Raw genomic sequence first — 27,714 nt, 5'->3', positions numbered from 1 at the left:
GCGAGGAGGAGGAGGAAGAAGGAAGAAAAAGTGGAAACAGAAGAGGGGAGAGGAGATAAAAGTGTACTCCAATAACCAGAGAACCGACAGCAAGATTATGATAATGAGGCGAATGCACAAACTCATGAATATCCTCAAATTACACAGGAAGAGGAAAGCTGCAAGAGGAGAAGATCAAAACGAGGAAGCATCTCTTTATTACGTGCTGCCCTATGAGCAAGAGGCCGTGCTGGCAAAAGACCAGCTCAAAAAAAAAAAATGTCTTGCACCTACATAGAACCGGATCTCCCCCAAATTGATCTGAGCAACTGTGGCTAAACAATTTTACTAAAAAATCGAGGCATACCTTATAGTATATATAAAGTATATACGCAGAATTTAGGCCAAAAGGCCAAGCAATGGGACCTATGAGGTCATTCAGCGCTGAAAGGGAAACTGAGAGTAGAGAGGTTTGGAAGGTGTACGAAAACCTCGCAGTTGCATCATGAGCCAATTGTTAGGAGAGGGTGGAGAGTAAGGTGGAAAAAAGAGAATACAGTAAAAAATTGCATTAAAAGGAATGAAAGGGGCTGCAGCTAGATGCCGAAGGCACGCTGCAGAGAACCTTAACTAATGCCTACAGCGCACCGCATCAGGTGCACTGACGGCGCTACCCCCCTACGGGATGGGCATACCATATGGAGTAATTTCTTTTTACCTTTTCGAATAATCTTGCGTACTGAGAAAACGAAGACGAGATGAGACAAACAAATAAATAAACCGAATGAAAAACAAACCGTTTAAAAGAAGTACAAAAAATGAAATAAAATGCCGTCATATGAAAGCGCGATCCCACGCGGAGAAGCCGTTTGAGAAAACATGCTACCGACCTTGCCTCGATAACTCCCATGTAAATAGAACAGACGCCACTGGATTTATACAGCCAATTAGAGAGCGATATTACGTACCCAAAGACCACGTACAACGCTACTCCTGTACACTGAACAGCCCACCTGGGTTGCAGGCACACCAGAACGCTTAGGAGGACTCGGTTCTCCCATGCGAATTCTCGTTGAATGTATTTATTCCACAAAAAAAAAAAAAAAAAAAAAAAAAAAAAAAAACGTAGATAATTTGTTCCTTTCTGAGGATTTACAAAGCGTAACGATATTCTTTTCAGAAGGAATAAAGCAAATAATAGACTGACCCTTCAGATAGAAATAAGACATGACAGGCGAACGAAAGAAAAAATTATTCTATGCTAGGACAGTCTTTTCCAAAGAAAATAAAACTATAAAGAAGGAACAGCCCTCTCCAAAAATAAATAAAAATAAAATAAAATAAAATAATAGGAAAAGTTGTAAGTACCTAACGAGAGCGCGAATAAAAGGATAAGAAAACGATTTCCAAAGTAAATTAATAAGAGGTACGGGAGTAACAGAACCGCATCCAGCATATTATTCCGGTACGAGACGCGTCCATCGGCCACCCACTCTCCTTTCCCCGGCAATAACTCCAAAGTAAGCGGCACTAATTCTAATTGCCCCCAGTCATGTGCTCTAATGTATTGCAGCTGTAATTCCCTTCCCAATAAAGTCTCGGGGCGATGCAATAAACACAGTGCGCTCCTTGCGAATATATTCATAAAAGTCCTGATCTACGACGAATAAAGGTTGAGATTCAACCCGAAGCGCTAACTACAACGAATACAACAGGCGATGAGGACCGTCGCGTTCGTCATATCGCACGGGATTTATGTCTCTCAAAGTTCCGAAGTCAAAGAAAACTCTCTTTTATTACGGGATTTATTTCAGACTTTCCATTTTGTCGAGGTGGGGGGGGGGGGGGTGTGAGGGGGGCCTACCTGATTCAAGGGAATCGTAGAAAATACGAGTTCGAGAAGTTAAGTATATCTTAGTTTAACCAGACCACTGAGCTGATTAACAGCTCTCCTAGGGCTGGCCCGAAGGATTAGATATTTCTACGTGGGTAGGAACCAATTGGTTATCTAGCAACGGGACCTCCCGCTTATTGTGGGATCCGAACCACATAATATCGAGAAATCAATTTCTATCACCAGAAATAAATTCCTCTGGTCCCGCGTTGGCCGAGCCGAGAATCGAACTTCGGACCACCGAACTGGTAGCCGAGCGCGAAATAAACTCGTCCAACGAGGAACTAATACGAGTTCAAAAGAGACCACTGGTTGCAAATAGTCTTCTCACGCCTTGAACTGTATTCCGGAATCAGAACTTGGAATAATAATAATAATAATAATAATAATAATAATTAAACATGTTAAAGGGCTTAATCAGACAGACTATAATAATAATAATAATAATAATAATAATAATAATAATAATAATAATAATGATAAAACTGTCATTCTTTCATGACTCAAAGAAGGACTTCTTCCACAATTTGCTTTTATTATTATTATTATTATTATTATTATTATTATTATTATTATTATTATTGAAAATAATGCCTGTTTCTACCGCATTCAATCTATTTTGAGTCTTCTTTATTCTTTTTAGAAAAATAGAATAGAGAAGACTCTATATAAATTGTGTCTTCTCTATATAAATTGAATGTCCTTATTTTCAAATACTACTGCCCTTAAGAGAAGGTCTGCCTCCTTATTATTATAATTATTATTATTAAATTTGGTCAAGTGCTTAACCCATCTTGCGTCATGGATATTATCTGTATCGGCATCATAGCAATATTCATAACATTAATGAAGGAAAGCTGTCTTCGTCGCCTTTGTTTTTAAGTACAGTATACCAGTTTTTTTTTTCTTGAATATACCTAAGCACGCTACTTAGCATATCAACTCACTGCAATTAACAATAGTTCATCTCTTCATAAAATGACTACATAATAAAGGTCTCGTTTCGATAATTCATTGCAAATTACACTAATTATATTTGCTTATTAGGTTATTTCAAATTACTCTGTAATGGTGGTGAAAAAAAGTTTAGTTAGTCCACTGCATACAAATGCCTTTCGTCATCTGGACCTGTGATAAAATTATCAAAGCATATCAGTTAACTGCAAATGACTAATTTTATTTCGCGTTAATCTATGCAAAATAAAAACAAAACCAAAAAAAAGCTACGCATTGCAAAAAAAAAATCAGTTTCGGAGTAGACATTAGTAGCTGGAAAGCATAAAGCAATCAAATTTCGACCAAATTATTCTTCTTAATTGCAAGTCTTGTCCATTGCAACTCACACCCCCCTCCCCCTTCCCCCCGGGGAGTTTCGAACACCCGTCACGCTGCAACTTCGAACGACCGCAACAAAACCCGTTTGATATTCCTAACCCAGTTCTCGCATCTTCTTGCAATCTTCATCACGATTATTGCAATTCTGCGAGTGTTATATGCACTGAAGACAAAAGCCTCAACAAATAGAACAAGGTCCGCTGCGCTCCAGAACGATAAAGTACATCGTAATGCTCTGGACGAGGCTTTCAGAAGCCGGCAAAGTTGGCTTTCCTTTCATTTTAATTTTTTTCTTTTATTGTTTTCTTGGTGGGAATCTGCTTCTCTGTTTTCTTTTGTTTCTTAATTATCAACAATATCTTTTATGTTATTCAAGATGAGATAAACTGATACTGGCTTTCGAGCATAAAGATATGAGAGAGAGAGAGAGAGAGAGAGAGAGAGAGAGAGAGGAGAGAGGAGAGAGAGAGAGAGAGATAATGATCGAAACGACTTAAATTTTGCTTAAAACGCTGAAAAACTTCTGAAATACTCTTAATTGCATTTTAACCATGTACCATTTATTTTTTAAAAAGCTGAATAAACGTATTTACTACACAAAGATATGAGAGAGAGAGAGAGAGAGAGAGAGAGAGAGAGAGTCTAATGCACCTTGTTACAAGGCATGGAAGAAAATATATACATTTCCAGAGCATACCAACACATTCTCACGTTCGCGTTGCCAAAGGTGGCGGGCACCAATTAATATTCTCCCTCTGAACTATCTGGACATGTACTTTGTGACGTAGCCATTATGACGAAATGCCACTGTGAATGAAGATTAAATGTCAGAATCTGTAGCTTCGCAAAATGTTTTTGTGCGTGTTCGTAAATTATTTATATAAAATGCGTTTATTTCTATATGAGACAATCTCTCCTTACGACTCAGAAAAACCTAAAGAAATGCCAGAAAAAGACGATAAACTATTAAAACGCGAATTACAATAAAGAATCCTGCCTGACAAAATCTAACACGGAACTGACATTTTAATCGAAGATAAATTTTTAAAGCATGACCATTCAGTACAAATCAAAATCGCTGGCCTGCACCCATGCGGAAACTTAATAATACCTGGAGTTGTTTGTTTTTCAATTTCTTAGTTTTTCCCTTCGTACCACTTACATTTTATTTTGTTATACAGACATTTCTCTCGCATTCTACCACCTTTTCTTCTGAAACTGTTGACAGAAGGCGAGCCTCTTCATTTCTTCATCTTTTCATAAATACTTCCTGCTGGCTGATAGTCTTCGTTATCTAAGAAACTATTCGCTGAGGCATTGTTCATGCGGTTGATTTCGTAGTCACTGAATAGCAAGCATCTCAAACCAAAGGAAATGTTTTCGACAGGACTCGTTTAAATAATTTTCATATTAAGTCTGACTCTTTGAACAAGAATATTTTCGCTGAATAAGAGGACAGTTTCTCCAAACCTGACACAAATCAATGAAACTAGGTAATTTCTAAAAATAAATAATGACTCGATTGTCATACTTGCAAAGAAATGAAAACATAACAGGAACCGCTTACAAAACAATGAGATGACGCTGATTGACTGGTCCTTGGTATAAAGAACCACAAAAAAATAAATAAAAACACCTAACCCATTAAATCATCAATTATCATTAGCTCTGAAAAACACCTCATCATCAGGCCAGATGAAATCCGCACCACACAATCCATCTTATTTTCCGAATTTTACTGTCCATTCAACCATGGCATTCAACCCCATCTACTTCTCATTACCTGATTATTCTCACCTTATCAGCGATGAGGCAAGTCCTCCAATTACCTTGATGCTCGAGCTTACTCCTCCTTCGCATTAATACAGAAACGTTTAATATCGAAACGTTTTAATTGTGGACGCTGGTATTTTTTTTCCCTCCCTCGAGTTTAATTTCAGCTTCGTTAGCAACTTGTCACGACCCGACATGAAATATGCCTCGGCCAATCAATGTTTACAAGATGTTTATCCTCGGGATTTTGACTGGTAGCCCCAAATTATCTGTTGCAGACGCTGGCCTTCTGCACTGCGTACTCTTTGTCTTTTGTTAGCAGATGCTATCTGCAAGGGGCAATAGCGTGGTCAGCTGCTTTGGACCCTAAGGCACATATAATGAAAAATGCATGTGGCTAAAACACACAGATAAAAATGTTATCTAAACAGTTGGAAGGCTATAAAATTATCCTACCGTTCTTTACTAAAATATTCAAGTTCAAAGATACAACATAACAATATCCATTTTAATATAAATAGAATAATAAAAATGCGTGTGGCTAAAACATGCGGATAACAATATTATCTAAACAGGTGGAAGTTGTAAAATTATACTATCGTTCTTTACTAAGAAATATTAAAGTTAAAAGATAAAATATAACAATATTAAAAGATAAAATATAACAATATCCACTTTAATATAAATAGAATTAAAAAAATGCGTGTGGCTAGAACACACGGATAAAAATATTATCTAAACAAGTGGTAGACTATAAAATTATCCTATCGTTCTTTACTAAGAAATATTAATGTTAAAAGATAAAATATAACAATATCCACTTTAATATACATATAATAAAAAACTACAAATCCTTGGTGTGCAAGCAATACAGATTTACCCTTATTTTCACAATCGTTACAACTCTCAAGGCGAAGAAAGTGTGCGGTTAGATCTCACAAACAACAACACTATCATTATTATGGTCGAGTCTTTCTGTTCGATCTGTGTCGTGATCACTGATCCTATTTTGCGTTCAGTAACTATTATTTAATGCGCTGCCCAGCTAATAGTTGGTTTAGTGTCAATTTAAAAGCTACAACTCTCCTAAGGGACTCTTGCTCTTGGGCAGCCTCTGTAAGAGAACCTTTCTGCCTTTATTATGCAGAAATTAATTCTGAATACTGCCTACATCGGGTGATACCTAGGAAAGACTAAAAATCGTAATTATGTCTTTTTTGACAGAGTATATGAGCACAAAAGCTATATATATGTATGTATATATATATATATATATATATATATATATAAATGTGTGTGTGTGTATTTATATATATATATATACATATATATATATATATATAATATATATATATTATCATATATATTATATATATTTATTGTGTCCTTATTTGACCCAGACCCGAAGAATACGTGAACAAGAAGAAAATAATCAATAAACCGTTAAAATAAAGAGAATGGAAATATTCAGATAAATACCCGCATAAATTAAGATCAAACAAAAAAGAAACTCGTCTGCTCTTTCCAAAAGGTCTCGGTATATTGCAATGTGCATAAGCATTATACTTAAGGTAACACTTAGTTTTACCTCACGATACGAATTTCTGATACTTTTACAAACATTTCAAAAAGTGTACTTATACCCTAAACATTCAAGATCTCACAGACTAGCACACGCATAAAACACACACGCGCACACACAGATTTTCGCCAGACATTTTAAGTAAGAGGTAGAAGCCCCCACAGGATAATCTCCCATCCTCACACACTTAACGCCACACAAATATTCAAGTGTCTTGTTAAGTAGAGCACACTGATAGTATCGGAGCACTTCAACAAGACGAGGGAGAAGGTCGAGAGAAATGGGTCTTCATACAGAGAGAGAGAGAGAGAGAGAGAGAGAGAGAGAAGAAAAAATGTCCGGGGGAAGTTCTAAACACTGCTACGCAGCAATGTTCTGATAAGACACACACAGCGACTAAGAAGCGACCTGGTTTAACAAGCTACTTCGTTTTCTTTATCGAATGAGTAAATGGTCAGATTACGCCGTTTAAAATGTTCAGCGACAAAGCAAGTGTTTGGAGGATACTGGTAACATAATTTAGGAATCTCTCTTTCTTCACGCATACTACACACACACACACACACACACACACACACACATATATATAGATAGATATACAGATAGATATATAGATATACAGACAGATTATTTATTTAATTATTTGTCACTTCTACATGTGTTAATTTTTTTTTATATTCACAAAAATTAAGCCAAAAATGTTTAATACCGTATACACTATGCCTTGCGAGTTACTTAAACCATAAGGGTATTACAACTGACAAGTGCTTCTGTTTCTTTCGGAAACAGAGAGTGGCCCTTGAAAGGGGTTAGCCGTCAGTGCACCCAACGCGGTGCCCTGTAGACATTACAATGCTTGACCACTGGACAACATTTCATATTCCATTTCCAAACAAAGGATGGTCAAAGTCACTATCTGAAGAAGTTCTTCCTAAGCAACGCGATGGGTCGAATCCTAGCTGGTACCGAAGCTCCCTTGATTGTAAGTTACCCCCAAGGTATAGTGTATTTGACATGTGATAAGTGCTTCGTCACCAGTGGGATTCGAATTCCGCCTGGTTGGGATACAGCGAAAATACTGTGACTATGATCACTCAGTTTGGTGTCAGTAGTTCCCAAGGTAAATTGAATTTGATATTAAACGAATTTGTTACTTAACATTTGTTTATATATATATATATATATATATATATATATATATATATATATATATATATATATATATAAAACAGTTCTTTTTCATAAAATTGCCAACAAATTTAAGGAATTAAGTCAGATGAATGTTCATATCTTTTATTTAAATTATATGTATGTATGTATGATATATATATATATATATATATATATATATATATATATATATATATATATATATGTGTGTGTGTGTGTGTGTGTGTGTGTGTGTGTGGTGTGTGTGCGCGTGTGTATGTATATCACCATCACGCAACTCAATCCAAATTCCCACGAGTCGACTGAGTTTCTGTTTTGGAAGTTGCCATGCCAACCATGACGTGGATGAGACCAACCAATTTAACTTCACGTTGGGTATCAATTTAAGCGTCGAGAGAGAGAGAGAGAGAGAGAGAGAGAGAGAGAGAGAGAGAGAGAGAGAGAGAGAGAGTGGGTGGGGGAGGGCTATTCATAAGACCTAATCAAAATTATTAAGATACAATTTTAAATGGTTTTCAAACAATATAAAAACAATTCAGTGTCATTCACACACATTATAACAAACACACACACATATATGTATATAAATATGTAAATATACATACATCGAGCTACAAATATCCTTTAATATCTAATTCACTCTACCTCGGAATTAATATATTTTCATATATGCTTAACCGAAGGGGAATTTTATTAGAAATAGCCGTCTCGCCCCTTATACGCCTTTCTTCATAACTTTGGGGTTTCTTAAAAACTCTCCTGCATTCTTTGATGCTGATTGCATCATTGAGACCGCGACAGATTTTGAAATGAAAATAATTGCAGTTTATCCATTCAGGACATTAAAAGATTAAACAAACGCTCCTTTTCTGAAACATAATTCCATCACAATTAAGGTTGAGAAAGGTTTCATTGCTTAAAAATCTATCTTTAACAAAGCAACACACTAAATAAAAGTACCCCCTTTATTAACTATTAAGGTACCACCTTTATTAACTCTTCTTACGGTTACAGGAGTTGGACAGCTAAATAGAATGGACAGAAATGGAATGGATAATAAGTTAAAGGCAGAAATTGTTGCAGCTGAGCTGAGGCACACTGTCAAAACCCTTCAGAATTTTGTGGTCCCAGACCAGAGAGAAACATCTGGTAACCAACAGACGGAATAAATCGCTTTACATCTTTATTCTGCTCATGTGCATTTTATAAGCATTAAATTACCTTCAAAGGAGGAAACCAGAAAAAATCATTTGAGCGTGTAATCGTGTACTATACCGGAAGTAACAATAATGACGAAATTGGTGAGGGTAAATTGCATATACAAGCGTCAGCGTTACATTTCAGAAACCTTATCCGCCATGGCTTTATTCGTGGCTATTACTGTTTTACACCTAAATACTGGGTACACTAACATATGACAAAGTGTGGCATTATGTCTCACTTTATCACTCAGTGATGAAATGACTACCAGCAAGCCATCTTGGATATCATTATTAATTAAAATTTACGGTAGAATTTACCCTTTAAGCATCCTTTATCCTGGCATTTTTTTTTTCAAAAATCTGTCCACATTGCTAATAATTAAAATATCACTCATATAGAAACTGATACAAAACAAATCTGAACTTTAATTAAAAGGCATTAATAATGTTTTAAGTTTTTAAAACCAACTTTTGCAGAGGAATGGCAAGCTGTAAAATATCATTGCAACAAGTACTACTACTATTATCATTAACTTTGTAATAATGGCGATGATGCATGCAGTACTAAAGTAGATTCATATCAACCTTGCATCTGATGTCTAGGCCTTACGACGCTCCTGATTGGCTGTTGATAAGCCAATCACAGGGATGGAAAAACTGTCTCTCGAGAGAGTTCACATATTCAAGATGTTCACATATTCCTCCTCTCTTGAGGGATACGTCTTTCAAAAGTATCCCTCAAGAGAGGTGGAGCATACATCCTGCCTATGTGAACTCTCGAGAGAGACTGAGAGTTTCCAGCCCTGTGATTGGCTTATCAACAGCCAATCTGAAGCGTCGTAAGGGACTGGCCTAAACATCAGATGCACGGTTGATGTGAATCTACCATAGCAAATCTATGGACACCCGCCACGGCCCACTAGCGACGGTCCTGAGATCGACCCAGGCCAAGAGGAAAACAAGTTAGGTCGTGTCATGAAAAATCAATGTTGACCTAAGCAGTGATTTCCGTTCATGATCACCAGTCAACTGCGATGATTCACAATCCCCCATGCCAAAAAAAACTGCTGAGAACGGCGAAGAATAACATCTGGACCCACCCCCACCCCCTAATCAAGAAGGGGGGCGAGGAATCCTGCTGGAATAAGAGATGATAAGAGAGGCATGAAAAATACAAATGGAGACGAGATATATGGAAAAGTAACCCCCTATTGATATTCCTCCGGGTGAAATCGCCAGTGGTCCTAATGCGAGTGATGCCTCCCAAGTGATAAATAGATCACCAATGAAACAGCGATTCAACGGTGTCAGGTCCGCGCGCCCAGACCCCCAAAACATCGCGATGTATCAAGGACTCGATTCAGGAGGACGATGCAATTCATCCTCGGTACCGAGTTTTATTTTAGCTGACGACGACGAAGCGGAAGAATCCTCGATAAGGCTGCGGGGCGGTCGTTGTATGGTTCGTTAATCCTTCTTCAGTGCGATCGATCTGGGCCAAGGGACCATTAATTTCCCTCCCAGATGTGATAAACGGTATGACAGGGACATTCCCGCCATCATCATCATCATCATCATCAACACGAGCAGCAGCAGCAGCAGTAGCTCCAATAAAAGCATGGGTGGAGCGAGTTGGTGCAGTAGCTGAAGGAGCAGCGAGAGAAGTTCTAAGAGAAGAAAGTGCAATACTGGCAATAAGAAAAGCATCAACGTTAGTAAGAGCAGCCCTGCCAAAAGCAAAAGCAACATCAGCAGAGACAGTAGTGGGAGGAAGAGTTGTAGCGACGGTAACAATAACAGCAGCCCAGGCAGGAATACGAACAGCAATATTAAGACCTTCCTCAACAGAAGCAAGAACAGCAAAAGCCATAGCAGTAAAATCAGTATTACGACAGCAGAGGAATCGGTAAGTCCGGCGGTAACATCAACAATCGCAACAATAGTCTATTTTGCTTGACCTACTTACAGCAGAGCCAATTGAGAGAGAGAGAGAGAGAGAGAGAGAGAGAGAGAGAGAGAGAGAGAGAGAAGGATGGGAATGTTATTAAATGAGGGAGGGAAAGACAGAATGAAGTATAATGGTGGATAAACAGAAAATGAGGTACATTATGACAAAAAGTACATTTATTAAGTATTTAACACTATGCGAGCTACCATGAGTTTCTACACTTGTCCAAAGCCCGGATAAAAGAGAAGGGTTAAACGTAAAATTTATGCTCGTGCATTTCCAACTAGCAAAAGGTCACAAAAACACACACACAAAATTTCACAGAGTATGACTACTTGCTTATAATCCACAACGAACCGTAAATTACAGAACGCCGTTTTTTTCAAGACTTCGGTCAGTTCCTGGATATTTAAACACTAAAGTTGAATCATGTCCGGATTAGTTGGAAGGGGAAGTAATACTCCTCACCTTCAGGCATTAAATTAGTGTCAATTATCATCAAAATGACCATTATTAGCGACAAATTTCCTTCAAAGCTAATAATAACCGAGTAACAAATAACGAAATTATTGATGATGATAAAAAATTACTCATAATGGAGATTGCGTGAATGCCTTTCGAGTCTCTAACATGCTTGGCATAGTTCGAGTTCAGTGCTACAACAAATAATATAAAAACGTCGAGTCATGACAACAGATCAAAAGCCATTACAACTCTACATTATATATTGCAATTATTCAAGCACAGAATTCTCGTATAAACTTCACAGTGTCCAGTGCAAAATCGCAACGTCAGCTTACTTGAAATTAGGGAAACCCAGCTAGCCAAAGTTACTTGAAAACTAGTTTCTCTCTCTGGGAGTGCGGTCACGTGATTCATGAATATAAAGTAGATAAGCATATGAGAGAAAATTCAATATATTAGCAGTGCGTGTGGCAAATGCCACTGAATCAGAAGCCTGGATAAACGCAAGGTAGACCCACAGTACAATAAAATGCCTAGATTTTACGTCGTAGAGTATAAGCAATTTTTTCTTATCTGGGAAAAAGTGGACATTCGAACACCACCTTCAGCAGATAGTCTTCAGCCATAGATTAAAATAAAGAAAAGATTATGGGAAGTAACACCTTTACATTTCGCATCAATACCTTATTACTCTCTATAGTAATTAATACTGAAAGCAACCAGCTATTACCACCATCAATGTTTCATATCAATCATAAAGTATGTTGTGATGGTACCGCATGCTGACTGACTATATCTATCACCCTCTCTCTCTCTCTCTCTCTCTCTCTCTCTCTCTCCTCTCTCTCTCTCTCTCTCTCTCTCTCTCTCTTTTAGGTGACGGGGGGAGGGGGGAAGAGGAAGGCCGTGAGACAGCTGAGAAAAGAAAGAGGAAAACGCCCACCTTGTCAGCCTTGCTATCTCCCAACAATCATCATTCAGTTTTCTGCAAACAAGGTAGGTCTCCAATGAAATGCCTTTAGAAGATGTCGCCTATGTCTCCTGTTTTAGTGGAATCACCATCTAACTTTAATTTTCAACGACCCCCCAAATACTCCTCATCTTAATATAAAAGGTTCTCCAACATGCTAATCAAGGCATCTCCGTTCAAGATATCCATATCAGAGACGCATTAACAGTTAACCCGATCGGTAAGAAGAACAGCGGTTTATGAATATTTCAAAAGACGCTGAACCACTAGTTGTACCAGATGCTATCATCCGTAGAAAAGTGGTTTTTTTTTTTAAGTGTGTGTCATGTGGAGAAGGATGGCTGAAGTAGAATCGACTCCCAAGTCCTAGAGGCATTTTTCTTTTCTGTAGGAACTTTTTTTTTTTATTTCATCAAATTTTTAACACTTTCTGATATTACAGACAGGTTTTTTGTAAAAATTCAATTACTGAGGAATATTTTTTTTACCCTATAATTTTTAGCCTTAAAGCTCCATCATAACAGTTTTTTTTTTAAGAACTTTTCAGTGTAAGCATGACCTGCCAAGTCTTTAATTTCCCTCTTATTACAAAAAATACCCTCTCTCTCTCTCTCTCTCTCTCTCTCTCTCTCTCTCTCTCGGGTGTGTGTGCGTGTGTGTGTGTGTCTACATCCACCAGCTAGCTACCTTTTATCTCGGTGTCTATCAATTCGTGTCGGTCTATCACTCCTCTTGTCATCTTAACCATGTGTATCTGTCTCTCACTCCATCTGTTTTAGAGTTTAACCGTATAATTTTCCTATTCATGAAGTTTGTGGTTCATTTACGCAAACGCTTGTGAGGACACGGTTTTGCTATATAACTATATATATATATATATATATATATATATATATATATATATATATACATATAGGTATTATATATATATATATATATATATATATATATATATATATATATATATATATATATACACACACACACAAGTATATGCAAATGTGCATATGTGAGAAAATATTCTGGTAACAGCGTCCACGATATATCAACATCTTCACTTCCAAACAAAAAAATGAAAAAAAAAAAAAAAAAAAATTCTTTCATAAGCACATAATGAACATCCTAACAGGATATACCTTTCATCCCAACCTCCTGTCGCAAGGATACTAAATTAATGCGCCAACAGATCACTGCCAAAGGAACGTTACGCAAAAACACTGAGCAAATGTAGAAACGAATTAAAACCATAAACAACAAAGTTCTTCCCTTTCACCTGGAGAACTGAAAGGACAAGCAGCCTGCAATAAACCGCTACACAACAAGCAATTATAAAACATTAAGATCTGTAGAACAGTCGATCCTAATAGCCGTCTGAGGAGAAGGTTCTCCAGTCACTTTCAAGTTATTTTCCCCTATTAATCTCGTTCATGAATCCGCAACAAAAAATATGTCAGAACATCAACAAAAACCAATTAGAATTTGTATTCATTTACACCTTAATGAACCATAAATCATCAGTCAAGTGAGTCGAGCCATAATCCACAGTAAAAGTTGCAGGGGAAAAAAATACCTTGTTCAGTTTTTGTTCTGGTCCGAGCGGGCGCTCAAAGAAGAACTATTATTATCCTCCTTGTTCTCATTTGTTCACAGCCACTAACACCAATCATAGCTACTAACGCCAATCTTGAATTCGGCACTACACATAGCAAACTTTATTCACTTTCTTATTTATCCTAAGACAGGGAGCAATATTCAATTCTCCACACTGAGGCCCTTTACGAATACTGCATTTACTATTTTAAATTAGTTTTCACGGATAAAACACTCCTTTTATTGCTACGAATGTATCTAACCGCCTTTATACGCCAGCAAACAGGTATACACGCACACATTACAAACATAAAGCCCTCCGAATCCCGTTTTCTTTTCAGAGGGAGCAGCGAGAGATCTGTATCGATTAGCGGGTACTATTAAAATCTCTAAGCTACCTCTTGGCTACTACTTCGGCATACAGTTAGTCCCAATCCTATCTATTTCTTTTTCTTTACGGCGTTCCCAACACGGACGACTATTACAGCGAATCATGATTTGAACGACTTCTGGCTATGAGGAAGTAATGCAAGACCAATTTCACAATGAGGGCAACTATCATTAAACTGAGTTAATTGCTATCACTTCATCTGGATTAATACCCGGGACTGGTGCTACGCCGTTCGTATATTTCTGGGGCCAATTGCTATGATTCCGGATAATAAGGCACACTCCCGATATCTGTATCATCGAAAATATCTGGTGCTTAATAGCTGGCAACTCGTTTCTAATCGGATAATGGCGGTTGGAATTGGTTCGGAATACAGGACTTTCCTTTCTGCGAAAAAAGGATAATGTATAGTTATCTTTATTAAAGGTTTTATGAGGTTCTGTCCTAAACATGAAATATCTGCAAGTTGCGTTATGAGACACCCTTATGAATTTACCGTGAGAGATAAATGTCTATATATATTTATAATATATATATATATATATATCTATATATATATATATATATATATATATATATATATATATATATACACCACACACACACACACTACACACACACACACACATATATATATATATATATATATATTATTATATATATACAAGTTACACCTATACGCTCTTGATTTCCCGGGAATCAAGGTGACTCACGGCTACGCACATTAGACTCCTAAGGTCCGTTACAAGCTTCTAAGCACTGATTCTTGGCACGAGGTTACGTTTAAGTTTCTGCGACTTTTCTTTACCAAAACAGACACGCAGAAATCAAATACTTGAAATGAATGAACCACAAACAAGTGAACATTTATTCATCATCAACACTGACAATCTACTGGTCAACAGTGTGTCCGATTTCTTAACGGAAGGTGGCAGGGTCAAGGTTCTGAAACCTAGGACTCGCTGGACATGGCTATGCCATATGTAATAACGTTAAGCTTATTTCCATGAAAAAACCTGTGCTTAGACTTTACTTATATGAATCATCTTGCAAGTTTATATCGTATATTCATTCAACTCTCTATAAAGCTCAGGTTTTACAGACATAACTGCCTGAAAAATTAAATAAAACAGAAGAGTCAACAGGTTAACAGGGAAAAAATTTGTATATTGTGATGCAGAATGGATCTAAAATTCATTTTTTTCTGTTTTTTTTCCCCTCAGTTATTAAGTGTATCAAGTTGAGACAAAAACAGCCACCAGCTCGAATGAAGCAAGATTCAGCCTACAGGAGCAAAATTCCTTTAAAATGACATCCAATTCTGTTCAGATGACGTAAAATTCGGCTGGAAAGATGAAGAATTCTGCTAAAGGATGTTTAATTCTGCTCGAATGAATACAGTTCAGTTCCAATAAAGCAAAAAACACCTCGAATGTGGTATATAATTCTTCTCGACTGAAATATAAATCAGCTCGAATGCAGTATGATTCTGCCCGTAGGATATACACCTCAACTCGAACGAAGTATAAATTCGCTCAAATGAAGTACAGTTGTTTTTCTTTTTATTATTTTTTATTTTGCCCCATGCAAGAGTATCGCTCGGGCTACGCCATTCCGTTAAAATTAAAGAGGAGTTACGATTACCGGCGAGACGTACCAGACGCTATATATAACATCTATGTACACCATTATCCGTTTGGGGCATGATGCTAATAGCTTAATGACCGACCTGAGACACACCGAAGGGCGTCCATTGAATCCAAATACCTTCATAGGAGCAGCAAAAGCGGCAGAGGCATAATTCTGATTACAGGATCACGGCTATTTCCAGCGCCGCCAACGCGCCTTTTTCATTCGCCCAGAGAACTACAGAGACAGATAGGTTATAAATTTCACTCTTCGAATATCAACCTTCAAAATATTAGAAAGGGGGGATGAATAGGGGGGGGGGCGCTACTGGAAGGGGATGTTCAATGTTACAAGCCTGTACCCATTAGACGACTTTGCAACCAAGACTTTTTTTCGCAAGGGATTTTTATTTGCATGTTGTTCAGCCTGGTAGATTCAATAAAGGGAAAGGAATAAAGTGGGAAGTATTCGACTTGCGTCTGGAAGGAGAGATATTTTGAACATGAAATCACATCTCTTTAACGAGAAATTTTTAAGTCAGATTAGAATATGTTGGGCCAAAGTTGAATCATCAGAGTGGATTTAAAGCCAGGACAGGGACGACAGTCTGGACAAATATGAAAACAAAATCGAAAATCCACCTTAAAAGACTAAACTAAGCATGCGACGTTGGATGCTGTTCTCATTTAGTCAAGAATGACCCGTTGTTTGGGTATCACACTCAAGGATATATTTGCCGCAGAATGAAAGCCAAAAAAATAACAGCGTTCGCAGGAACATACAATTAGCAAGCAATTCAGTCTCAGAGGCCGACAAAAACTTAAAATAACTTGCAGGGAGAAGACATCTAGGAGGCCAAACCTCTATCGTCTGGGAGTTTCCGCTTCTAGTTGGCCGGGCTCCCGAATTAAAGACAGCAGAGGGTACGGCTTGGAGAAGTAACCTACCATTACCAGCAATGACGACCAAAAAATAGCGAAAGGAGGAGCTCTGTGGAGGGGATGGTGGGGGGGTGTGTGTGTGTGTGTCTTAACAAGCCTCAGCGTTATTGACTCCTTTAAAAGGACACCTTCCAAAGAGCTGGCCTCGGACGAATTCCTGGTAAGGAGGAGGCGAAGGATGAGGAGGAGGAGGAGGAGGAGGAGAAATGGAATAAACTCACAAAAAAAGAACAATAAACAGAAAGGAATGAAGAATGAAGAAGAGGGTCCACTGGAAGTGTAATAACCTATCATGAATCACTCACGCCCTGTCAATCATTAAGTATCGTCGAGCCAACACCTGCCTCTCCAGATATTCAATGACGTGATTTGTAGTCTTGCGAGGGCGTCCTTCCCCATTCATTAAAACAGACCCTCCCAAAGCCCTCTTGCATTTGGCCTTAGAACTTACCTCACCCCCTTCTAACGGCGCTTCTTATGGTAATGACGCATTACGAGATACTTAGGTGTTCGGATTCGCTTCTAAATGCTGGCGAGGAACAGACGGGGTTTCGTTGTTTAGAAACACTTCAAAAAATAAATAAACGCAATAACAATAAAAAATGATAGGCAATAAAACAGTCTGCATAAATTTGCAACCTCAAGTAACTTGAGGCTTTGCATAGCATACAAATATGCAACTGGCGTTCAGCAAGTTTAAATGTAACTTGAGAATCGCAAATAAACGTATAAATAATCATGCCGGAGAGGATGGAGCACCTAATGGCATGTAGATACAAGACAGGGACTGAACAGATCAACAGCAACTTGTAAATGGTATCTGAAACGAGAACATACATAGGTAGATAAAATTCGCCTGCAGAGATCGTCAGCATGGTATGAACACCTGCGAATCAGAACAGATGTCAACGTAAACCAGTTAACAAGTGTCAAAACAGAAGGACGTGAGTGATGAGGAGAATGATAGAAAAACATCGGGTTTCAAAATCTACTCGACATTCCCGGCGCTAAGTGATAAGGCCTTGGAAGAGACACAACATTGACTAAGGGCTTTCAAAGAAGCTGCCTCTTTTATTCCTGTCACCCTCTGGCTGGGCATCGCATTGCAGAATGCTACTAGACACTGCGTACCTGGATGCTTACGAAAATGAAAGATATTAATTTACATGATTTAAAGTATGGGTGTTTGTCTTGAGTAATAAATGAGTTCGGGGTCTTCCCGTAATAATTTTTTAAGTGGGTAAGGGCAGGGCTACTGGATAACGCGAACTGTCATTTGCAGTGGGGCTACTAACCTTGCTATTTTTTTCAATTTGGCTTTGCTGTCTTTACGAAATGATACTCATGTGCATTTTCGATTTCCTGTTTGGCAAAAGCACAAGTGGCATAAACATGCGTAATCACCACGAACTTTAAATACATTCCGCTAATATGTTCTTAGTAAACTAAAGTATTTGACTGTAATACATAAAACATAACGCATACTATTTGTTTCCAGCACACCATGAACAATCTTAGTGTTATAGGGATACAATACATTTTACGTTGCAATGAATAACGCCCTACTCCCCCTCGTCCCCCCTAAAAAAAAAAAAAAAAACAACAACAACAACAACAACAACAACAACAACAACTTATCATTAAGCCAGACTCTTTCCACAGAAAAAGCTTCTTCGCGTATATGCATTACATACATACATACATACATACATATACACCACACACATATATATATATATATATATATATATATATATATATATATATATATGTGTGTGTGTGTGTGTGTGCGTGTGTGTGTGCGCGCGCGCGCGCGTGTTAATTTGCAACAGCCGTGCACATGAGCAGTTTTCGTTTTTAACCCAAACATAACTTATTATTTTTTTTGCCATATTAATTTGGCAACGCTACTTTATCTGCGCTCTCTACGCGATTAAGATCTAAAGTACACCGCATTAAGTGAAGATATCCAAGTAATTTTGAAGCGTCTATAACGAGTTCTTGTATGCTAACTGAAGCACAAAAACCAGTTTAACCATTTAAGACGTCGACTCATGAGGTGATTTTCGGAGCTCTGGGAGAAAAGACTTTTAATGAACAGCCTTATAGTTTCACCCTGAGGGACTAAACAAGCTTCTGTAAGTTATAACAGTTAGGACATCATTATTAGATCAGACCGACATTAGATATGATTGTCTTGATTAACAGGGGATATCAACGGTATTATTGCTATTATCATCATGAACTCTGCTAATATCGTGTCGCTGTATATTATTACTCCGATGCATACGTATTTTCTGTTTGAATTTGACATCGACCTGAAATGATGTATAATTATTATTATTATTATTATTATTATTATTATTATTATTAATATTATTCACAAGTGGAATTCCATCGGATATATTAATTAATAATAATAATAATAATAATAATAATAATAATAATAATAATAATAATAATATTGAAAGATATTGCTGCATCAGCTGCATTTAACTTGTAAATAGCCTTCTCTATTTTTCTAATGACTGCTTTCTCTGCTATTACAATTGGCGAGTAATTATTATTTTTTTATTATTATCATCATTATTATTATTATTGAAAAGTGGAATTCCATCAGAATCTCGCGAGCTCTTGACGAAGACTAATGAACCTCGCTTATTTGGACGAGCTAATATTACTTACGTCAACACTGACCCATGATACGACAGAGCAACGGCAAATAATAAATCCTAGAACATATTTCATGACGTGCGGGTCTCGTACAACAATGCCATCTACAACAGCCATGAATAATCGAGAAAAATGGCAAGAGAAAAAAACAGCACCGCGTACACACCTCGCGCCGAAGTCTTCGCACATTTACATTTAAGAGAGAAGCGTTTGCATAGAGAATGCTTCTAGTCGGTCTCAGCGGGTCCTGGATGTAGCCAACGGCCTTTGGGGAGAGTTCTCCGCCTGGATGGGTCTCCTCCGTCAGCGTTCGTTTGCCAGCGCCCGTGGAGGGTTCCGGGAGGGGGAGGAGGAAAGGAGATGTGCGGTCGGTGACTAATCTTCACTCTAACCACCGGTGATTTACGACAGCCATAGGGTACACGCGCTCATTAAAAACACGCTACTTGCTCTCAATTTCTGGCCGTCGTTTTGTTCATCACTGTTAATGGGGGGATGGTGATGAAGGATTGGTGGAACGGAGGGCTTCCCAGGGGGATTATGATGATCATGGTGATGAGGCGATTGCGAAAGATGGAGGTACTCAGACAAACAAATAAACATAAAATGCAATTTTGCGCCTCCGAAGTCTGTAATAAGCCTTTACACATACATACGAACACACGCGGTGCCTTGCCGAATAAATTAGTCTATAATGAATGATAAAAGTCATATACACACGCACTGAGAGAGGAGAGAGAGAGAGAGAGAGAGAGAGAGGCTTATCAAATAAATCGTAGAGGATAATAAAAGACACGCACACATGCGCGTGTGCATAAACAGGAGAGAGAGAGAGAGAGAGAGAGAGAGAGAGAGAGAGAGAGAGAGAGCTCACCAAATAACAGAAAAATCAAGCAAGCAAATAATAATTATTACTATTATATAAAAATAACGAATGCTGGAAATACTACCTCTTAAAGTATCATCAATGGGAGATAAAGATCGTGAACAATAAGACGCTGATATATTATGCATCTTAAGGGCATGTCAGAATTTAATAATGATAATAGCGAACTAACTGTGGAAACATGAAAATGGTGCTATGTGAAATCAATATTGGAAACACATCCTTTTAAACCTAAAGTGAAGACATCAGCTATACATGCGTATGATAAATAAAGATGTATTACACTTCATAACTTGCCCTTATAAATAGATAAACATGTTATGCAATAATAAAGCCCTCAACTCGACCATGATAGACTATATAATCTAACGCAATGTAATCGAATGATTGCGTGAAATCTACGGAATTATTCAATCTTGTTTCGCACAGTAGAATTAAGGTTGCTGTGATACACCATAGGAAAAAACTGTATAATTGAATTCTTTTATTGAACTTGATAAATATAAAATCTAAAGCTTTGAGTTATTTCCGAAAAGGTATGGCAAAATGTCGAGTTTGTAATGGAATGTAAGAATGAAAATTTACTTTACCAAGACTGAATTCAAATTTTCTGATACTAAAACTTGTAGTTGTTCTATGCAATACTGAGTAGACAATCGTGAAAAAAATCTGCTTTATTCTTGACAAACGGACTTCGACTTGACAAAGTTACGACAAAATTAAGATATTTCATACATAGTTAATATTACGATCGCTAGTAATCACTGGCAAAAAAAACTTAAAAGCTTTTCTTGCTTAACCATTCAAAATTCGTATTAATGGTATGCAACCGAAGGCGGAAATTTTGCAGTTATTCCTGATATAGCAAGAATGACATTTCGAAATATTCCGCAAAAAATCTTTCGATGGAAATATTTGGGTTCTTTCTGATAAATCTAAGGCTGCAAATATCGCCTTCTTTCAATATAAATCACAGAAATAAAACCTTCCTAGCTAAGGCGTCTTCAAACAAATATTTGAGGGTAAAACGAAAAAAGCGAAGTGAAGCTGTACTCGTAATGGAGATCTTAAAAACACGTACAGTTATAAACAGGAAATAGAGACGGATTAAATGCAAACAACAAGAGAAATCCTACCTCCTGACATCGAGTCGAGTAAGTTTACCAAGTGACGAAACACGAGGAGACAGCGTTAGTAAGGAAGAACCTCAACTAAGTATTACTCTTACAAACAAATTGTCGGATCATGAGGCTTGAGAGAGAGAGAGAGAGAGAGAGAGAGAGAGAGAGAGAGAGAGAGAGAGAGAGAGAGAGAGAGAGAGTTAACCAAGACAAACCCATGGATCTAAAAGTAAGGCGTCAGGAAGTGAGAATGTGGAGACCTTCTAATATTATTGCTATGAAAATACAGCTACAGAAAGAGACAGGAAGAAAGATAGGACGAGAGACAGCCCCTTGATGACATTTATTAAGAGAATCACTGACCCCACCCCCTCCCCGACAACCACCACCACCCCACGTTCTCAGGAATCCCCCTACCCCCTTCCCCTCATCAACCTCCCCATTCACTTCGGGCCCCATGCTGCTTTGCAACCACATTCCACCTCCGAGCAAACAAGTGGCAAATTACCGTAGATGCACCTTAACTACCCTAATTGGCCGACAATTAGATGAGGAAATCGTCGTGATGTTAATATCTCACACCCAACTGTTCAAGATACCAGAGTCATGCTATACTAAGGGAACTATGGCTGATATCTCTTTTAGGGTGGTTCCGAGTCATTCTCTATCTCTCCCTCTCTAACTGTCTTGATCTTTAACAATAGTTGTTTACGTTTAATGCACAATACTTAGGGAAAATTAGCAACGTCATTTTATATTTTAATTATGGGAAATGGAAAGGTAATTACGCCTTATAAATTCACACAGATGGTTGCTTTATAGATTAAATCAATAAGGCGAAAACTAAAAAATGGTGGTCAAAACCTTTGCTAACTTCATGAAACTTATCACCTGTTCGCTGCAAATTTTAGAATGAGTTAACAATCCTTCTTTCAATCCTAAGAGTTTAAAAATTAATCCAAAGCTTTGTTAAACACTTGAAAGGTTTAATACTCCATTAAGGATGGGACTTCTACTTCATTCATCAACATATCAAAACATTATCACCCAATCTGGAGCATCAACAATGCTCTAAAGTTGAAATTGAATTATCTGACAGAAAAATGTTGCTGGCGAAAAAATAACAGTTGAAGACGCCAAAAGCCGTAAGTCGTCAATGTATATTTCCTAAGCCGCCCAAGGAACGAATGTTCTAACCATCATTTCCTTTCCACTTAATGAGAGGATTAGAGAAAAAGCCTCAGAATGTGTCTGGAGAAATGTGTAAAGGCCTCAATGACGATTATGACACCTAACTGAAAAAAATAGAGACTTCGAATATTGCAACCACAAGCAACCGCATGCATGGTTGTAAGTTTATGGGCGTACGTATGAGCACCATGCAAATAACTCACAAATAATATGGTTTTCATAGGACTTGAACCACCTCCACTAGATAACGATGACGAGAGAGAGAGAGAGAGAGAGATCTTGCCGTGAATAGCATATGTGGTACCTCAAAAAATGTCAAGTCACTATTGGAATATGAATAAAAAAAAGATTAAAACACTTTATTTTGCATATTTTTGATGACCGCAAGCACATCTACACATACGCAAATGTTATGCAACTTATATTTATGACGGAAAATTACTCTAGATAAAAATAACCCCATCAAATTTTACTGTTTCTTTCTGCAGTAAAATTTTCCTCATGCATCAGTTTAATGACAAGTAACCAACGTCCAAAACGTGAGCAAATTACTTTCCGTGGAAATTTGATTATCAGTCTTACATCATTTTTCTCAGACCTTGAGTCTCATCATCCAAATATCTTCATTCTATAAGTGTAGCAACAGTACGTGACTGAACGCTCGTCGCTCTTAGCAATTAAAATTATTCATATAGAAAAAAAAATTAGCCAGCTCTCTTGAGAACTTTCATGAAAGCCTCACCTGGCGTCCATAACAGACCTGGAAGTGATAGGGCATCACATGACAGGTTCTGCAGTGTCGTTGTCATGCAAGCAGAGGCGAAGGATTTGCATGAGCATTTGGATGCTAATGATAGACACACAAGGAGAAGCACAATATCAAAAAAGGACGGGAAAATAAGGCCGCCGAGAGTCATTGAGCGAGGGACCCAAAAACACTCTTCCGAAGCATCTCGACCGAACCACGCAGCATCAGTTCCGGTGACAGTCATAATGAATCTTTCGAAAACGGAAAAGAAAAACGCGAATGCCGAGGGAGCCACGCGAAAACCCCGTACCAGGTTTTGCGACTGCGCGGGAGACAAGAGGTTATTAATCTTAAATACCTGAGTAAATGGCCGATTCAGAAAAGATGCCCCCCACCACCCTCCCAACACACATGCAGTATCCAATCTATCTATCTTCTATAATAATATAATCCGAGTGAATCTTTCTTGTTTGTCCGCCCCTGGTGAGGACTGGGTAGGAGGGGGATCGGGAGGGTAGGGGGAGATATGACACATCGACCCTCCTCCTGCAAACCTGTTCGTCCACCCCAGGTGGGGGCGGGGGTAGGGGGTGGCGGGAGGGAATTCGAGGCTCACGGGGCCTATCAAGGACGGAGGGTAGGGGAGATATGACACATCCACTCTCCTCCTGCATAACTGTTTGTCCGCCCAGTGTGGCGGGCGGGGTAGGTGGGGGATCGGGAGGGTAGGGGAGACATGACACATCCACACTCCTGCATAACTATTTGTCCGCCCTGTGTGTGGGGCAGGGAAGGTAGGGGACAGGAGAGTTTGGGAGAAATGAGGGGCAGTGCCGGGTTCCATTGCAGCGTAGCACTCACCATCAAGCTCGTATCTACAATAATTCAGAAAAATCTATTGCTTCTTGCTTCTCAGCTTCATACTGAATACGACAGAGACGAAAAAAACAAAAAAAAAGTACGACTCCGGTTCCCTGATAGGAATCAAGTTTGAATGTCAGAATAAATATCTGAATAATGTCTCAGTCACACAGCTCCCTGAACCACTATTTGTAACAAGAGCGTATCATCGTCCATATATGGCCATGCAGACATTTATCTTAAAATATTAGTAAATCTAGTCTAATATGTAATACTAAAGACAATAATATTTTATTCCATTCTGTCAAGTCACGTGAGTATAGCAGGAACGACGTTTAAAACTACTTTTGCCTAAATCTTGATGAATACTCTAAAGGTCTTAAACCTCTTTCTTATTTTCTAATTCCTCTAGCATTTTATTTAGGAGATAGCAGCAACGTAACAGTACCCATATAGAAAATTTCTGCATATACTATATATATATTTATACATATACGTATATGTATATATACAATATATATTATATATGTATTATATATGCAGAGATTAAAATTAAAAATATATTTTCAGAGGTGACAAGCCTAAATCAAAGATGCGAATAATGCTGAATAACTAAGCACGTCGTTATTCTTCTGTTTCCTCCTCCCAAAGGAGAAAACGAGTCCTCATTTCACGTTATTTTTAATAATATTACATAATTTCAAATAATATTACATATCAACTGGATAAAATTAATTTTATTTACTATATAAAATTAAGTTTATTGGACAGCTAATGATTATTATGAATGAGAAATTGCAATATACTGCAATCTGCTTGCCTAACTGCAATGTTGCAAGCAATGCAAAAATGGCCGCAGCAGCAAAATAACTAGCTTTTATTCAAATCAGGTATCATACATTTCCTGTCTTCTGCATAATTTCTACTACATGTAAAAGCGCAAGATTCTCTCTCTCTCTCTCTCTCTCTCTCTCTCTCCTCTCTCTTCTCTCTCTCTCTCGTTTGTGGTTTCAGATATTCAACTGGGCCAGACAGCTGTATGTATCTGCTTCTGTTGACCTAAGCAGTGGGATGGGTGTTTTACATCTGCGAGACCAAGTACCTTAAATTTACGAGACTGTCAACTTGAATTGACAATTTCGCTGCAGAGCGTCGGTAACCAAATTTCAAAGGACAAATCAGAACTGCATATAAAAAAAATTTACAGTCACAAAATTTGAGAGTTTTTTTGCTGAAATGCTAAAATCCAAAAAACCACGAAGATACGTCTAAGGGCTACCATGACAGCTTCCTATCAATTGGTCATTTTCTTGATATAAACATACCACACAACTATTCCGTTTATCATACTCGCCTGCATGTCATAAAAGACAACATAACATCATTAATACCAATAGTACATTTTTCGAATTTTATTCGAAAATCTCTCCTAACTCGACTTCGACAAATAATTTTTGTAGTAGGAAGAAGAAAACAAAATGCAACAGTAATTGTAAGTGTTTAAAAAGCTGAAATAAAAGGTCAGAGTTTCACCCGTACAATTGATAATATTCACTTTCAAGAATACCATATGACCATTAAGAACCTGGAATTTAAAAAGGGAAAGAGAAATGAGGCTATACAGAACCTCCCACATACTGGTATTGCAAATTAAACTGGACTTTCTCTCGAATGCAACATCTTTATCTATTGTGACAGTTCCTAAGGAAACAAGTGTGAGAAGAATCCTTATTACGTCCAGTACAGAAATGTAAATATTTATGCCTATTATTCAGTAAAAGAACAAGCCAAATAAAATCAAAGAAAACTATAAAAACTTGATATGTAGTAATGAAATTGAGATAGTTTATGCCATGGTTTTAAATAAAAAAAAATGAATAAGATTATGACATCTAAATTGGGAACGAATTTTAAAATGCTTATGAATTTTTCGTATGGAGAAAAATTCAACTGAGAAACAACCACAAAATTAAATTAATTCCTAGACATTTTGTAAGCAACCACAACTACTGAAGGTACAAATTGTCCATAACTCTGATTCTTTAATGCACAACTAAGTTACAAAATAGATCTTAATTACAATTTTGTCTCAGTCCAAAGCACAATCAAAATGAGTCTTTTAAAAAGGCTTCAAACAGCTTCACATATGATCTTAAGTATAAATAATAATAATAAAAAAAAAAAAAAACTCGGACAGACTTTAAGAAAAAAAAAAACTTTCGAAATAGCTACTACTTGTATAATCCGTCCCTCTGGCCATGGTAAATATATCGACATTAGGAGACGCATTAGCGGTCACAGAACAGCAAAAGAGAACTATTAATGCCGTCCGTACTTTCACCTTCAGCTCTCTGTCAATTCCCCCTCTGCCAGGGAGACAATTTATGTTACGTAACTTGAAGGCCCCTGCATCTTTTCATTTAATGCTGACGACAATTGATATACTTCAAGAAAGAGAAATGCGATTCATATTATTATTATTATTATTATTATTATTATTATTATTATTATTATTATTATCAATTTTAAACCAGCCATATGGTCAAAACTAAACAGCCCGTCCGTTTGGAAAGCAACCGCAGCATAAGCTGTCCTTTATAAAGAAAAACTGAAAAACGAAATGAACACAAATAAAGATGAGTAAAAATAAAATCAAATATATGTATATATAAACCTCAATGCCACGCCAGAGACAAACTATAAGGCAACGGTGCATGAAATCTGAAAATATGACCGCAGCTTCTACTAAACTTGCGGATAAAAATAAGATAATACAATTGTCATGAAAAATAAGATGACCATTACGCAGCGCCGCTCCTTATATAGAGGAGCTGAAAATGCCTTCAGTTTCTCTTGTGAGGAAATGTAATTTCTTACATTACATGATTTTATCAACGTCGCTGCTAACTTTCTGCTAAAGGACATTTCGGCGTTGTGAGATAAGGCATGTTAAGAATACCCAAGTTTTCTTTATAAGAAGTATAATGAGAGAGGTTCTAGGTAAGACAGAAAGGTAATCACCGAGAAAAGGAGGGAAAAATAATCGAAAAATCTAATGGTTTATATAAACATAAAATAAAAAAAGCATGCTAATAACCCAACCCTAATTAAGTAATGGGAATATATGCTTTAAAATTTTTTAGATGCAGTGACACATCAAGACTTCATCATTATTATTATTAAAATAAAAATGTGCAAACACTCATTGAAAATCTTAAAAGGCAACTTGCTTCCAGCGACTTCTGTAAAATACGATTATTATTATCATTATTATTATTATTATTATTATAATTATTATTATTATTTTTTTTTTTTTGCTCTATCACAGTCCTCCAATTCGACTGGGTGGTATTTATAGTGTGGGG

The sequence above is a fragment of the Macrobrachium nipponense genome, chromosome 34, assembly GCF_015104395.2.
Source record: "Macrobrachium nipponense isolate FS-2020 chromosome 34, ASM1510439v2, whole genome shotgun sequence".
Lineage (NCBI taxonomy): Eukaryota > Metazoa > Arthropoda > Malacostraca > Decapoda > Palaemonidae > Macrobrachium > Macrobrachium nipponense.
The sequence above is the reverse complement of the archived record's forward strand: the minus strand, read 5'-3'. Positions refer to the sequence as shown.